This window comes from Dermacentor andersoni, chromosome 11 (assembly GCF_023375885.2).
Source record: "Dermacentor andersoni chromosome 11, qqDerAnde1_hic_scaffold, whole genome shotgun sequence".
In the NCBI taxonomy this organism is placed as follows: Eukaryota; Metazoa; Arthropoda; class Arachnida; order Ixodida; family Ixodidae; genus Dermacentor; species Dermacentor andersoni.
This window is the reverse complement of record NC_092824.1, coordinates 85,421,444-85,434,438: the sequence shown is the minus strand read 5'-3', so window position 1 is coordinate 85,434,438 and position 12,995 is coordinate 85,421,444. Positions and strand designations below refer to the sequence as shown.

General features: G+C 47.4%; 1 long non-coding RNA gene across 1 annotated transcript in view; it reads right to left on the bottom strand.

The window, feature by feature from the left end:
* Positions 1-12,429, bottom strand: part of LOC140214279 (uncharacterized) — a 117,053-nt gene extending 104,624 nt beyond the window's left edge. Inside the window, exon 1 of the long non-coding RNA XR_011891262.1 lies at positions 12,223-12,429. This is a non-coding gene — a long non-coding RNA (uncharacterized lncRNA). The remainder of the gene's footprint in view (positions 1-12,222) is intronic.
* Positions 12,430-12,995: the final 566 nt, after the last annotated feature.

The following is a 12,995-nucleotide window of genomic DNA, read 5'->3' as shown; positions in this document are numbered from 1 at the left end:
CACCGACCAGACGTGCTGCGTTACCTTCGAGCCAGCTACCCCTGGGGGCAAACAGAAACCTTTCTGCGTGTTTACACACACACACACACACACACACACACACACACACACACACACACACACACACACACACACACACACACATCGATGCGTACACGCACGCGTGAATACGAGCACACAGCAGGCTACAACAGCGTCTTCCACCTCCGCAACAGCGCCTTCCAAGCGTATCCTCACAAAGCGTAAGACTGTCAGCACCCACTTAGTGCAGGACAGCTACTGTCTATCTTCTCAAGACACGCACGCAGGATACGGTAGAATTACGTCCCTCACGAGCATCGCCGACCATCATTGCCATATCACTATACCACCACCACCATTACCGCAACCTTCGAGATTCATCTTTCATCTACGCAACGGCATTCTCGCGAATGTGCACACTCTCCAGGCATACTGACTCATATTCGCTCCTTTTCTGTTCGACGCACACGAACGGGAGACTCTATTTGAGTACTCGGGCAGAACCGGAGTGAGCCACCCGCATTGTGCGCAGGTTTCCGCTTGAAGCTCATCTCGGTGCCCGCTGAAATGTACGATTGCGGCGGGGCATGCAGTATACTGCTGTTCCCGCCGGGAACTTCACGCCGGTACAGCTCATGTCGAGGTGCCGTGGCGAGTGAGCAAACATAACGCGCCGACAAGTTACCGTAGTTAGAGGCCGGTTTAGAAGCAGCCATGCTGTAACTAGTTCGCAGAAAGTGTGAAAGCGGAACGCAACGACTCGACGTTACCGCGCAATACCTTCGGTCTAATGAAAGCGCACTGTCATAATGGACAACGGGTGAGGTATATATGCGCCAGAATAATACCGCTCGTGTCATAATAATAATAATAATAATAATAATAATAATAATAATAATAATAATAATAATAATAATAATAATAATAATAATAATAATAATAATCATCTTTTATCTCCACTGCAGGGCGAAGGCGTCTCCCTGCGATCTCCAATTACCCCTGTCCTCCACCAACCGATTTCAACTAGCGCCCGCGAATTTCCTAATTTCATCGCCCAACGTAGTCTTGTGTCGTCCTCGACTGCGCTTTCCTTCCCTTGGTACCCATTCTGTAACTCTAATGTTCCACTGGTTGTATACCCTCTGCATTACATTTCCAGCCCACCTCTAATTTTTTTTCTTAATGTCTACTAGAATATCGGCAATACCCATTTGCTCTCTGATCCAAATCGCTCTCTGTCTCTTAACGTTATGCCTAGGATTATTCGTTCAATCGCTCTTTGCGTGGTCCTTAACTGGTTCCCAAGCTTCTTTGTCAGTCTCCAATTTCCTGCCCCATATGTTAGCGCCGGTAGAATGTACTGATTGTATACCTTTCATTTCAATGATAATAGCAGTCTTCCAGTCAGGATCTGACAATGTCTCCCGTATGCGCGTCAAACCATTCTTATTCTTCTGTAAATGTCCCTATCATGATCAGGGTTCCCTGTGAGTAATCGACCTAGGTAAACGTATTCCTTCACAGACTCTGGAGGCTGACTTGCGATCTTCAATTCCTGTTCCTTTGCCAAGCTATTGATCATTGTCTTTGTCTTCTGCATATTAATTTTCAACCCCTCTTTTACACTCTCTCTGTTAAGGTCCTAAACTGTTTCTTGTAAGTCGTCCCCAATTTTGCTGAACAGGACAATGTCATCTGCAAACTAAAGGTTGCTGAGATATTCACCGTTGATCCTTACTCCTTAGCCTTCCCACTTTGCTAGCTTGAATACTTCGTCCAAGCATGCAGTGAACAGCATTGGAGAGGTTGTGTCTTCTTGTCTGACCCCATTCTTTAGAGGTGTATTTCCACTTACGGAAAAATGAAGTTGCTGTGGAATCTGTGTAAATATTTTCTAAGATATTTACGTAAGTGGCCTGTACTCTTTGATTACGTAATGCTTCTATGGCTGCTGGTATCTCTACTGAATCAAGTGCCTTTTCGTAATCTATGAAAGTCATATGGAGAGGCTGATTGTACTCTGCGCATTTCTCGATTACTTGATTAATAACATAGATTTGATCCATTGTAGATTATCCCTTCCTGAAACCTGCCTGTCCCCTTGGTTGACTAAAGTCCAGTGTTGCCCTTATTCTATTGGAAATTATCTTGGTGAATATTTTGTATAATACTGGGAGTAACCTAATGGGCCTATAATTTTTCAGTTATTTAATGTCTCCCTTTTTGTGTATTAGTATAATGTTGTCATTCTTACAATTCTCTGGGACCCCTGAAGTCAATAGATCCTTCGTATAGAGAGCCGCCAGTTTTTCAAGCATTATGTCTCCTCCATCTTTGATTAAATTGACTGTTATTCCTTCTCCAGCTGCTTTTCCCCTTTTCATGTCTTCTAACCTCATCACTAGTTATAGAAGGAGTCTCTGCAACCTGTTCATTACTGCTTCGAATGGAGGTATCCTAGCCCTTTTGGGTACTGCACAGGTCAGTACAAAATTCTTCCGCTGCTTTTGCTATACCTGCGAGATTGCAGATGATATTAAGCTGCTTATTTGTCAGTACATACGTCTTGGTTTGTCCTATGCCAAGTTTCCTTCTCACTGATTTCATTTTGCGTCCATTTCTTTACGGCTTCCTCAGTCTTTCTCACGTTATAATTTCAAATATCCCCTATCTCCTTGTTGATCAGTTTTCCCAGTTCCGCGAATTGTATCTTATCTCTTGAGTTGAACCTTTTCATTATTTGTCGTTGCTTTATTAGGTATTTCGTTACTTGGGAGAGCTTGCCTACTGGCCGCCTTGGTACCTTACCTCCCACTTCGATTGCTGCCTCTGAAGGCAGCCTAGTTACGGTTTCATTCATTACCTCTATGTCATCCTCTCTCTGTTCTAAGGCTGCATATTAGTTTGCAAGTAGCAGCCTGAATTGGTCTGCTTTTACCCTTACTGCGTCTAGGTTGGCTTGTTTCTTCCTTACCAATTTTGCTCTTTCTCTCTTTAAATTGAGGTAAATCCTAGACCTCACCAACTTATGATCACTGCTCTTTACTCTACCTGACACTTCAACATCCTTCGCTATGCTGGGATCGGCAGAAACTATGAAATCTATTTCTTGTTTCACCATTAGGACTTTCCCAGCTCCACTTTTTGTTGCTACGCTTCCTGAAGAAGGTGTTCATTATTCGCAGCTTATTACTTTCAGCGAATTCTAGCAACATCTCGCCTCTAGCATTCCTAGAACCGACGCCATAGTGGCCAATTGCTTGTTCACCAGCCTGCTTTATTCCCACCTTTGCATTGAAGTCGCCCATTACTACAGTATACTGAGTTTGCACTCTTCTCATCGCTAATTCAACATCTTCATAAAACTTAACTACATCATCAACATCATGAGAATGTTGGAGTGTAGGTTTGTACTACCTTTAATCTATACCTCTTATTAAGTTTGATTACGACTACTGCTATCCCCTTATTAATGCTGTAGAGATCGTCAATGTTGCCCGCTATATTCTTATGGATTAGGAATCCTACCCCGTATTGCTTCTTATCTGGGAGACCTGTATAGCAGAGGACATGGCCGTTATTCAGCACGGTATAAGCCTCCAAGTGAAATCAGCATTCATTTAAGAGGAAAACTTAGTGAGCTTGTTGAGAAGGGCGTCAACGCGAACTTTTTCGCACATGTCAATGCGACACTGCTGAAGAGAGGCCTTGTCCGTGCATACCGTTCCGTGCGCTGTTACTTCGTTTAACTACAACTCGCGGCGAGTTTTGTCCTCCGCGCTCAGATGCATGCAACGAAAAGAAATACTGTTATTGGACGAGACGCTTACAGGATCGGAAAGAAATTTGCCCCATTCGAGGCGGAAAGTTAAATTTTGCTTCGAACTTTCGGGCAGATGTTGCATCGGGTAACTCCAAACTTTTCTCGCAGAAATTTGCAAAAATTTGGTAAACTAAAGCAAAAATGTCTTGGGCTTCCATAAATCTGCACGAAGAGTAGATGTCGCCATTCCGTATACTCGAACAGTGTCAAGGGTTCTTTGCGCTAAAACGTGATACCCCGACTAAAGATGTTCGTAGCTCAAATGAAGAACTTGCTGCTATCATTCAATGTATATTCTCATTAGCTTTTAAGTTCCACAACCGGCGCCAAATTATATTTAGAGTATTATAGATATATGTATTATTATATATCATTACTACAATAAACTAGAATTATTTAAAGTTATGCAGAAACCAACGAAGTCTGTCAAATTAATCAAATTGCGTTCTGGTTCCGCTGAGTAACCTGTGAAAGTTCTTGGCGCAACGTATTTTTGCAACAAAATCTAAGCTCTCCCCATCTATACCGCGTGACCGGCTTTCCACACTTCACACGCACTTTTTCTTCTTCCACTCTGGCACCTCTAATGCTAACGCGTTATAAAGTTCGAACCCGCTTCCATTGAAAGTGCACGACTGCTGCTCGACCAGAAAAGCCTTAACGAACTGGCCACTCCGCGTCTTCGAGGGAAGCTTTCACGCGGTGCGCAGTGCCGCTATGCCGTCGCCTCGCTCGTATGCAGCTGCCCCACATCCCTCGCCGCGACGAGAAAGTTTTTCCTGTTGCAAAGGGCTGCAAACGCGAACACCAATTGCGTCAATGCTGGTGCTACACACGATGACGCGGCTCGATGCGCGCCCGCCGTGTCTCGGCGATGAAAACGGCGCCGTCACGTCGAAACGAAGCCGGCGCGCTATCTCTTCATCGCCGAGCTTGCCAGACGGTTGACCTTTTGAATATGCGCTGGATTTACGGGCCAGCGAGGGAGGGGGTGGGGGGAGAGCAATAAACGACCATGCGTAGAGCTCCATACCGAGCATTACCCACTCTATAAGAAAAAACTGTGCTCTTGCGCGTTTGCATCAGGGTAGTAGTACAAGGGCGAGAAAAAAAAGAAAAACACTCGATGCTCACTGGATACAGGCGTGTGGTTTCGCTGGGTTTCCATGCGTACGTATGAGCAAACCGGCAACACGCGGTCGCGTTGAGTGTCCGACGCGAGGTTGTGCCACAGGCACCAACGTAGACCTTCGCGTGTCGCCTTCTTTAGCGCTAATATACGCGCCCTCGTACAAAGAAAGCAAGCCGGAACTTGTTCTCGTCGATTTGCACTCGGCCGGTGAATGTACAACAGCACACGAAGGGCAGCCGTACCTCAATACGGAACGCAGGACTTCGAGGCGACCTAATGCATGTCGAAATATATTATCCGCTGTAGAATCAACGCGATTCATGCACTTTCCTATAGCGCGTTATCGCTGCTTGCATGAATGCGATACGCTATGTAAGTGCAACGCGATGCGCCACTTCTCCCATTAACGTAAAGGCCCGGCTACCGCTGTGTAAATTTACACTACTATACTTCCCCTTTGCCTTCCCATAGTGCAGGGTAGCAAAGCGGAGCTTTAACTCTGGTTAACCTCCCTGCCTTTCTCTCCTTTCATCACTCTCTCTTTTTCACACGTGCGTAAAATAATTTGCACCAATGACCCTACATTGCCCGACAGACTAGGACAATGTGACAGTGCATTTCGTGAAAGGTTATCTCACTGTGAAACAGTGACGCCGAGTGCGATAGCGTGGCGCATTGACTGACAAACCGTCTGTGACGACGCTCACGTACAAATAGCCGCGATACAGTTAATTCATTACTTGTTTCCTTTTTCTCCCTTAGTACATTTTTTTATTTGTCCCTTTTTCTACCTCTTATTCTCTATTCTTTTGTACACGTTCCAATAATTCATCGTTCTTTTCATGTTAATCATGCGCAAATTATAAGCGTTCCATGTTACCTCAGCGTCATTTCAACTCTAAGAAGAAAGATTACACGAAATTATACTAGTGCCAGGCGTTTCAATAGGATCACAATATATGGTATGCTTAGACCAAGCGCACCTAATCTGGACCGGCGCGTGGTCATCTGTCTGCGCGGGCAACGCGACCTAGACAGCGGGACAGTGCGCTCTGCTTTATGACGTCATACTACTTGGACCGAAATTTCCGTTGTCAAGCCCGGCGTGACGCAAGCGGTGACGTCAGAATCGTCGCGGCGTACTCCGAAGCATCCCCATTGATTCTACGGCAATCCGGCAAGGTAGCATGGCGTCGTGGGCCCGAGTGCATAGGCATTGCACGATCTAGGAGGAGTTGCCCTAACAGTGGCTGAAGTCTTAATGACGGGGCAGCTGACGACAAAGCCACGAAGCGTGTGCTCTGCTAGTAAGAGTGCGCTTTAAGAACAAGCCGAGCGCTATCGAGTGCTCTTTCAGCCAGTTCCCACCGGGCCCCGGCAAATGACGCCTGCCACCTACATAGAAACGCTGCAACATACTGGTCTATATGTTTCTGCGAAACTGCAAGTCTCAATATATAGTTTCATGCATACAGCGCTGCGCAGGATTGTTCACAACTTACTTGATCAACAACGCGTTGTCTCTTGGTTAGCTTGCGGAAGCTTGCCACTATTTGTCGTCGCACCTGCAGAATCCGCGTTGTTCGCATACACGCGAACGCCGCAAGCCCGACGCGTGGCCGACATCTTCCTTGTCGCGCAGTCTACTGATAACAGCGCCAACGGCGTAGATACGTACGATTATGCGCTAAAAAAAAAAAGACGAAAAAAAAAAAGTGGCCAGGAAAAGAAACAGACGTCTGTCTCTCGCACCGCTTCCGAGAGTCGTGGTTGCGGTTTGCGCTGGCTTTATCGCAAGAAACCACGCCTGACACGGATGACGCAGCTAAAAAATAAAACAAAAGAATGCGAGCCTCAAAGTTAGCGCTGCGTGAACGTGGTCGCTCGGCGTCCCCGGACCTCTAGGATGACATCGCACTTCCTAATTACGGCTCGCGTGTTCGAAAAAAAGACCGACGCGTCCCGGCGACGGAAGTTTGGCCTTCAAACTTTGCGCGCTCGCGCGCCCTTCCATGGCACCCGTGGTTATCAATATACACGGCGTGAACGGTATATGCATTGACAGCCAGGGGCTAGCGCGTTGCTGTGGGCCAGGTTAGTGCCTGTCGTGCATTTTGGCAGCGTGATAGACTGGACAAGAAACACGCTCGTCCGTGCTTGTATGCGCGTGTTCCTTGTACCAGTGCATCGCGCTGCAGTAACGCACGGAAGTCCTAGTGACCAGCTATAGCACGTATTTACGAGTTTGCTGTCAGATTACCGAGTTTGTTAAAGCTGGATTCCACGAGGTGCAAAACTACGCGCGCGAACATCACGTGGTTCAGTCTCGCAACGGGTTTCTCTATGGTCTCGCCCTCACACGCCGCGTACACGGGCGAAGTAGAGAAGCTGCCGGCGGCGCAATTCGTGGCGGCTCAGCCACGTCATGTTCGTCCTCGAAATTCTGTCCGTACAGTGTTTCTTTGTGCAGCTTGTGGGCACATCGTTGTCGCTGGGACGAGGCACGCTGTTGTGCGGTTTCGCGTCCTGAGACTACTAAGGGGGGGGGGGGGGGGGGGGTATATGAGAGACGTCCCAGCCGAGGGCTACAGTTAAATTTTGGCCACCTATGGGGTTTCTTAAACGCGCGGCCAATGCTCTCTGCACACGAGAGTGTTCTGCATTCCGTCTCCGCCGGAGCACGCCCGCCGCATTCGGGAATCGGGCCAGAAGGTGACAACACAGGAAAATTCGTCGCTTCCAGTAGCCCCGCCGCCTCACTGAGACCCTTGAGCACATGGGCATGGGGGCACGTGGTCTACAAAACAGTACGCTCGTAGCAGTACCCTAGAGAGACAGGGATAAATTTAGTTAAAAGTTCGTTCTAATTTTGTTGGTAATTAATCAGCTATGCATTTCCCTTTACCGTGTCGCTGGCATCCACCATTGGAAATTATGCAGCTCAAGCGCTGCAATTACGCTATCTGCCACAAGCGAGGTTTTAAAAAATTCCATGTGGCCTAAAAATATAGGTAAATGCACTCCGTATTTCCTTGCTTTTATTCTAGGATACCGAAACTCGTCCCTCGCGTTGTATATTCGTGATCGCGTTATTCACGTACAAATACGGCGTTAGGGCATCACACACGACTTACGTGTGGTGTAGGAGAGAGAGCTCGTCAAGTCAACCGAGCATGTATACGCGGTGCGAGCGTCACACGTCAGATCGCTCACAACTAAGTTCGTCCAGAATTCGCTGCACATTTTTATTTCTCGAGCTTTGTTTGCCAATTCGATGACCCCACAGGCTGCTGAGCTCGAAGTTCCGAGTTCGATCCTAGCCGTGGAGGCCGCGTTTCCACGGGCGTGGAATGCAAGACGCGCTCGAGTGTACACCGTGCCTTGGGCGCGCGTTGAAGAACCCCGAGTGGTGAAAATTAATAGGGAGCGCCTGAATAAAACGTGCCCGATATAGGAGATTGTTATTTTTGGTACGTAAATTACCCAGAATTCAATTTCGTTAGCTTGAGAAGCATAGAAGCCATGCAGGAACGGAACGTGCATGGCCACGCCCCTCTTCACGTTCGTGCTCTGGCTGCATATGGCATGACGGATTTTCATGGGATTTGTTCGGTACCACTTCACTGCTTAATGTTATAACTGTTGCTGGACACTATAATACAATTCTGACCCGCTGATTGATTGCTTGGTTGACTGATTGGTTGACTAAATAATAAGAAAGATTACGTAACCGTTTATGAGAGCCATATACTTGATCAAGCATTTGTGGAACATCTTTCTTTGTTTTCTTTTCATGCAGGAAAGTGGCAAGATAAAGGTGAAAGCGCGGTTAAATTGGAGTAGTCACGCTGACGTATAGGCGTTAAGCTTTGGGAGGCGAAATTTAACACAGAAAACTTGGTTCTTTGTATTTTCTCCACCAGTAATTTACGCTTGACCGTCACACAAACACAAATAAAGTCTTGAAAGGACGCTTCGCTAAACTCAATGGATTCAGTGTCGCTCCTTGCCGTCATACTATAGCCTGCACATACAATGCACGCGAACGTTCAAAAACGACAACAACAACAAAAACATCAAAGAAAGAAGAAACTAAAGAGAGTGAGGGGGAGAGAGAAAAAGAAACCAGAAAATATTGAAATCCCGGGTACAGTTCGGCATCATTCTACAGCACTGCCTATCTACGCCAATAAACACTCACTATCTCGTCCTCGCGTCGTTATAAGAAAAAATAATTTGAAAGAAGCACGGAAAGATAATCCTCTTGCTTCCACAAACTTCGTTCCGCGCTTCGGTCACGACGAAAAAATGAGAAGTAAAACAGCCACGTAACAGCATAGAGAGGAGCTCAGCACAGAGCCCGCTCACACTCCACTCGCACGCCACTTCCGTTTACGTATATCTCCCTTCTTCCGGCGCCGGCGAAAACAAGCTGCCTCCCTTATCGTAACGAGGCGCTGTCCCTTTCTCTCCGCCTCACTGTATCACCTACACTTCCTTCGGTCTCTCTCTCTCTCTCTCTCTCTCTCCGCCCTACAAGACCTCTTTTACTCCCACAGACTTCCCGCAACTCGTCCGTCGTCGCCACATCTGCGATCTTCGCGCAGCGCCGCAGTCAGGCAGCGCGTGTCCCCCTCGACAGCCGCGACCCGTCTCCTTCGCCCCCACCACGGGCCTCCCTCTCCCAGGCCCAAGCTCCGAGCAGCCCGTATACCCTTCCACACTGCCCCGCCGGTCTTTCCAAGCTCGTACAAAAGAAAACCCGCGCCGAGGGACCGACACTCGATCTCAATGAGGGCGAGTCGTTTAGCGACACCGCGTGCGCGCGTGCGAGAAGTTTCTTCTAAGTTTTTTTTTTTTTTTTCTTGAAAGGAAACCGCGGAGGCACAAGTTACACGCGAAGTGCATCGCGGTGAGCCCGCGCTGCCGGTGCTCAATCGAGACCGGAAACCCTAGCGGAGGCCGAGTGATGTCGAAACTCGCAAAACATCGGCAAAGGAGGCAGCGGTGAAGGCGTGACAACCATTGCGTGGCCAAGTGCTCGACTGTGGGATTCTCTAATGGAGACGTTATGTAACTGGTTGAGGCGAACGAAAACAAAGTGTTGCGCGTTGAGCCTGTGCTGCTCCTCAACAGTCTGCTGTCTCTGATGAGGATTAATGACTGTGAAATATGAGGCGCGCGTTCTGAGATATTTAATCATTCGTGAAGTTTTATGTACCGAAACCGTAGTTCCGTAGGCATGATAAATTCCGCAGTCGGGTTAATCGCGATTAGTTTACCGCCACCTGACATTTTTTCTTTTAAATGCCAACTACTTCAAAATTCGGCTAAACTAGTTTTAAACGAGCAGTATTGAATAGTGAAGCAATCGTGGGAAAGCTGCAAAGCTAGTATTTGTATAACGTTCTCATTAACAGCCTTTATAGAGCATCATAGAAGCGTCACTTGCGCCTGCAGCGGTTAGCCGGCGCGACGTGAATCCCAGCACATCGCCTTCGAGATTCGCGGCGATCCGTAGGCACCGCGTGATCTCGGAGGTCGTGACGGGAAGCCGCGCGAGATCTCAACGTTCTGGGTACTGCGTCATTTCTGTCAGATTTGGTAACGTCGGTATTTTTTTTTCTTATTTTCAGTTTCAGTATTAAAAGAAAAGGTGTGTCCATTGTCGCGATCCTTTCGTGAGGCATTAGTTTGTAAGTGAAACATTTTACACTGAGACCACTCTAAAGCAACAGTATGCATGGAACTTTTTAGCGATCGAAAATTTCCTTCCTGTTGGCCTTGAACGCGCGCCTCAGCTAATGTACTCGTGAGAACGCCTTTCATTATCAAGAAGCTTTATCACGAAGTCAACTGCTATTTCTCTGTCCGAATACATGTAAAACGCAGAAATTATTTCAATACACGACTGTTGTACCGACTTGAATAAATTTTGTTGCATTTAACATACCTGTAAGAATAGTCACGACTGAAAGAAGGACCCTGATGCATGGCTTCAATATGTTCTTTGTAAATGTATCCAAGAACTGGCAACTTCAAAAACGAAAATCAATGTAAGCACTACGTTAGGAAACCCGTAACTCTAATGATACATGCACCTCCTCGGAAACGAAGCTGAAATTTGTTCGCAGAAGAGCTGGTGCAGTAATTTCTTTACGGTGCTCTTGTACGTGCCACAATACGTTTTCTAAGGTTTCGAGGTCTAAGACCTTCGTTTGAGGCGTGAAATGAGAGGTGTGAAATATCAAATGTTTGCTCACGTAAAATTCAATCAGCATTCCCATTAGCGTCATCACAAACATTGTTACGCTGTGCACTTAAATGGCAGTTACAATCTTTCCAGCCCGCTTAGGCGCGTATGATTTTACACGGCACTGGGAAAGAGTGTGTTGCCTCCCTTAGCCGCGTCCATCGCAGTTAGGCTGCTCAGCGCAGTCGTGGTGTAGCCTCCGATTGCCTGAATTCTTTTCTCCTGGAGGAAAATTATTCGAGTTTCAGTTATAGGGACCCTTCTGTGGTAGGTTATGGCATTCAAAATTTGTCTCGCCCCATTTGCCACCTCCTAGCTAAATCTGTGGGCTCGTTCAGAAAAAGAAGCTGAGACGGGTGTCCGGCACGAAAGAATGCTTTCACATTCTCAAGTTTTCTCACTGAAGAAACCGCCGATTCAGGAAGTGAACCATCTCACACCTTATGGCAACCTCGCAAAACAGTGTTCTACAGATGACGATGGCTGCCAGTTGTGCACCTGAACGGATGCGATTACATCAGCTACTTCAGAGTGTTCAGCGTCGTCGGGGCGGCCGTGTGCCGAGCACTGTTTTCTAAGCCAGAGTTTGCAAAACGCCAACGTAAGATTACAGAAGGTCTTCTTCACTCAAGCTTTAAAATGAGAACGTCTCTCGTTTAAGCATGCCGTTTGGATTTAGCAGCACGGAATATCCATGTGGCGAAATCGCACCATTAGCGGAAAGCAGTTATAGAGAGAGCCCTGAAAAAATAAAAAAAAGAAGGAAATGTGGCATGGTGCAAATGCCCGTTTATAGTGCAGATGCCAGAAGCAGTTTCCTTGTCGTCGAAGGGGCTGCGCGGGCAGTCCTTGTCGAGTTTTTAGTTTCACTTGCGCGTTGGTGCAGGCGACAGCGAAAGTGTCACACGCGGCCCACGCAGGACGCCCGCACCGCTTTTAGAAAGCGCGCGTACGTCGCTGGACGCACACGTTGGGACCAACCGCATACCGTACCTTGTTTCCGTGCGTTGCTCGGAGGGGTCAGGCGGAAGGCTTGATGTGTACGTGCTCCTGCCTGGTTCGGTCCACTGTGTGGGGTGACAGACAAAGAAATCGATAACGTGGCACGAACAAAGACAGAGCAGCCCTAAACGCGTGAAACATGCGATGACGCTTAGTCAGGTACGACGACGTCACCAAGCGCTACCAGATATGCAGGCGGATACTCCTCACCCCAAACTGGAACGTCGCCAACGAACGCACAAAAAACCAAGGTTTTGGTTTGGTTTTTTGTGCGTCAATGATTGATGTACTTGTAGTCACCCAAAGGCGCATATAATTATGTATACTTGACAATTATCGTACAAGATTTATTTCTTTATTTTGTTTATTTTTCTATCATACGTTAGGACTGCATGAAGTTTGCTGTACTGTCGTTCTGCTGCCTTGTACGGATGGGAGGTGGGGCCAGTCAAGCTGCATCAGCGCAGCTGCTTTTCCCACTTTCCAGGCTACAACTGTTCTGTGTAAAACACACTGTACTGTTGATGGTGAAAATAGACCAACTTAAACTTCAACAAATTTTGCCCAGTACGGTGCGATTGAGGCACATTTTCTTCGCGCGATGCCCGAGTGCTCTTTGCAATTTATGTCAGGCCACTAGAGCGACGCTCTCACACATGTTGTGGCAGTGTCGTGTTATATGAGCTACAATTGGCAGCAGCTCCGAAGGCTGTTGCGTCGAAGTGGGCTGCCGTTCTGCGCAGCTCCAACCTCAAGACACAAGA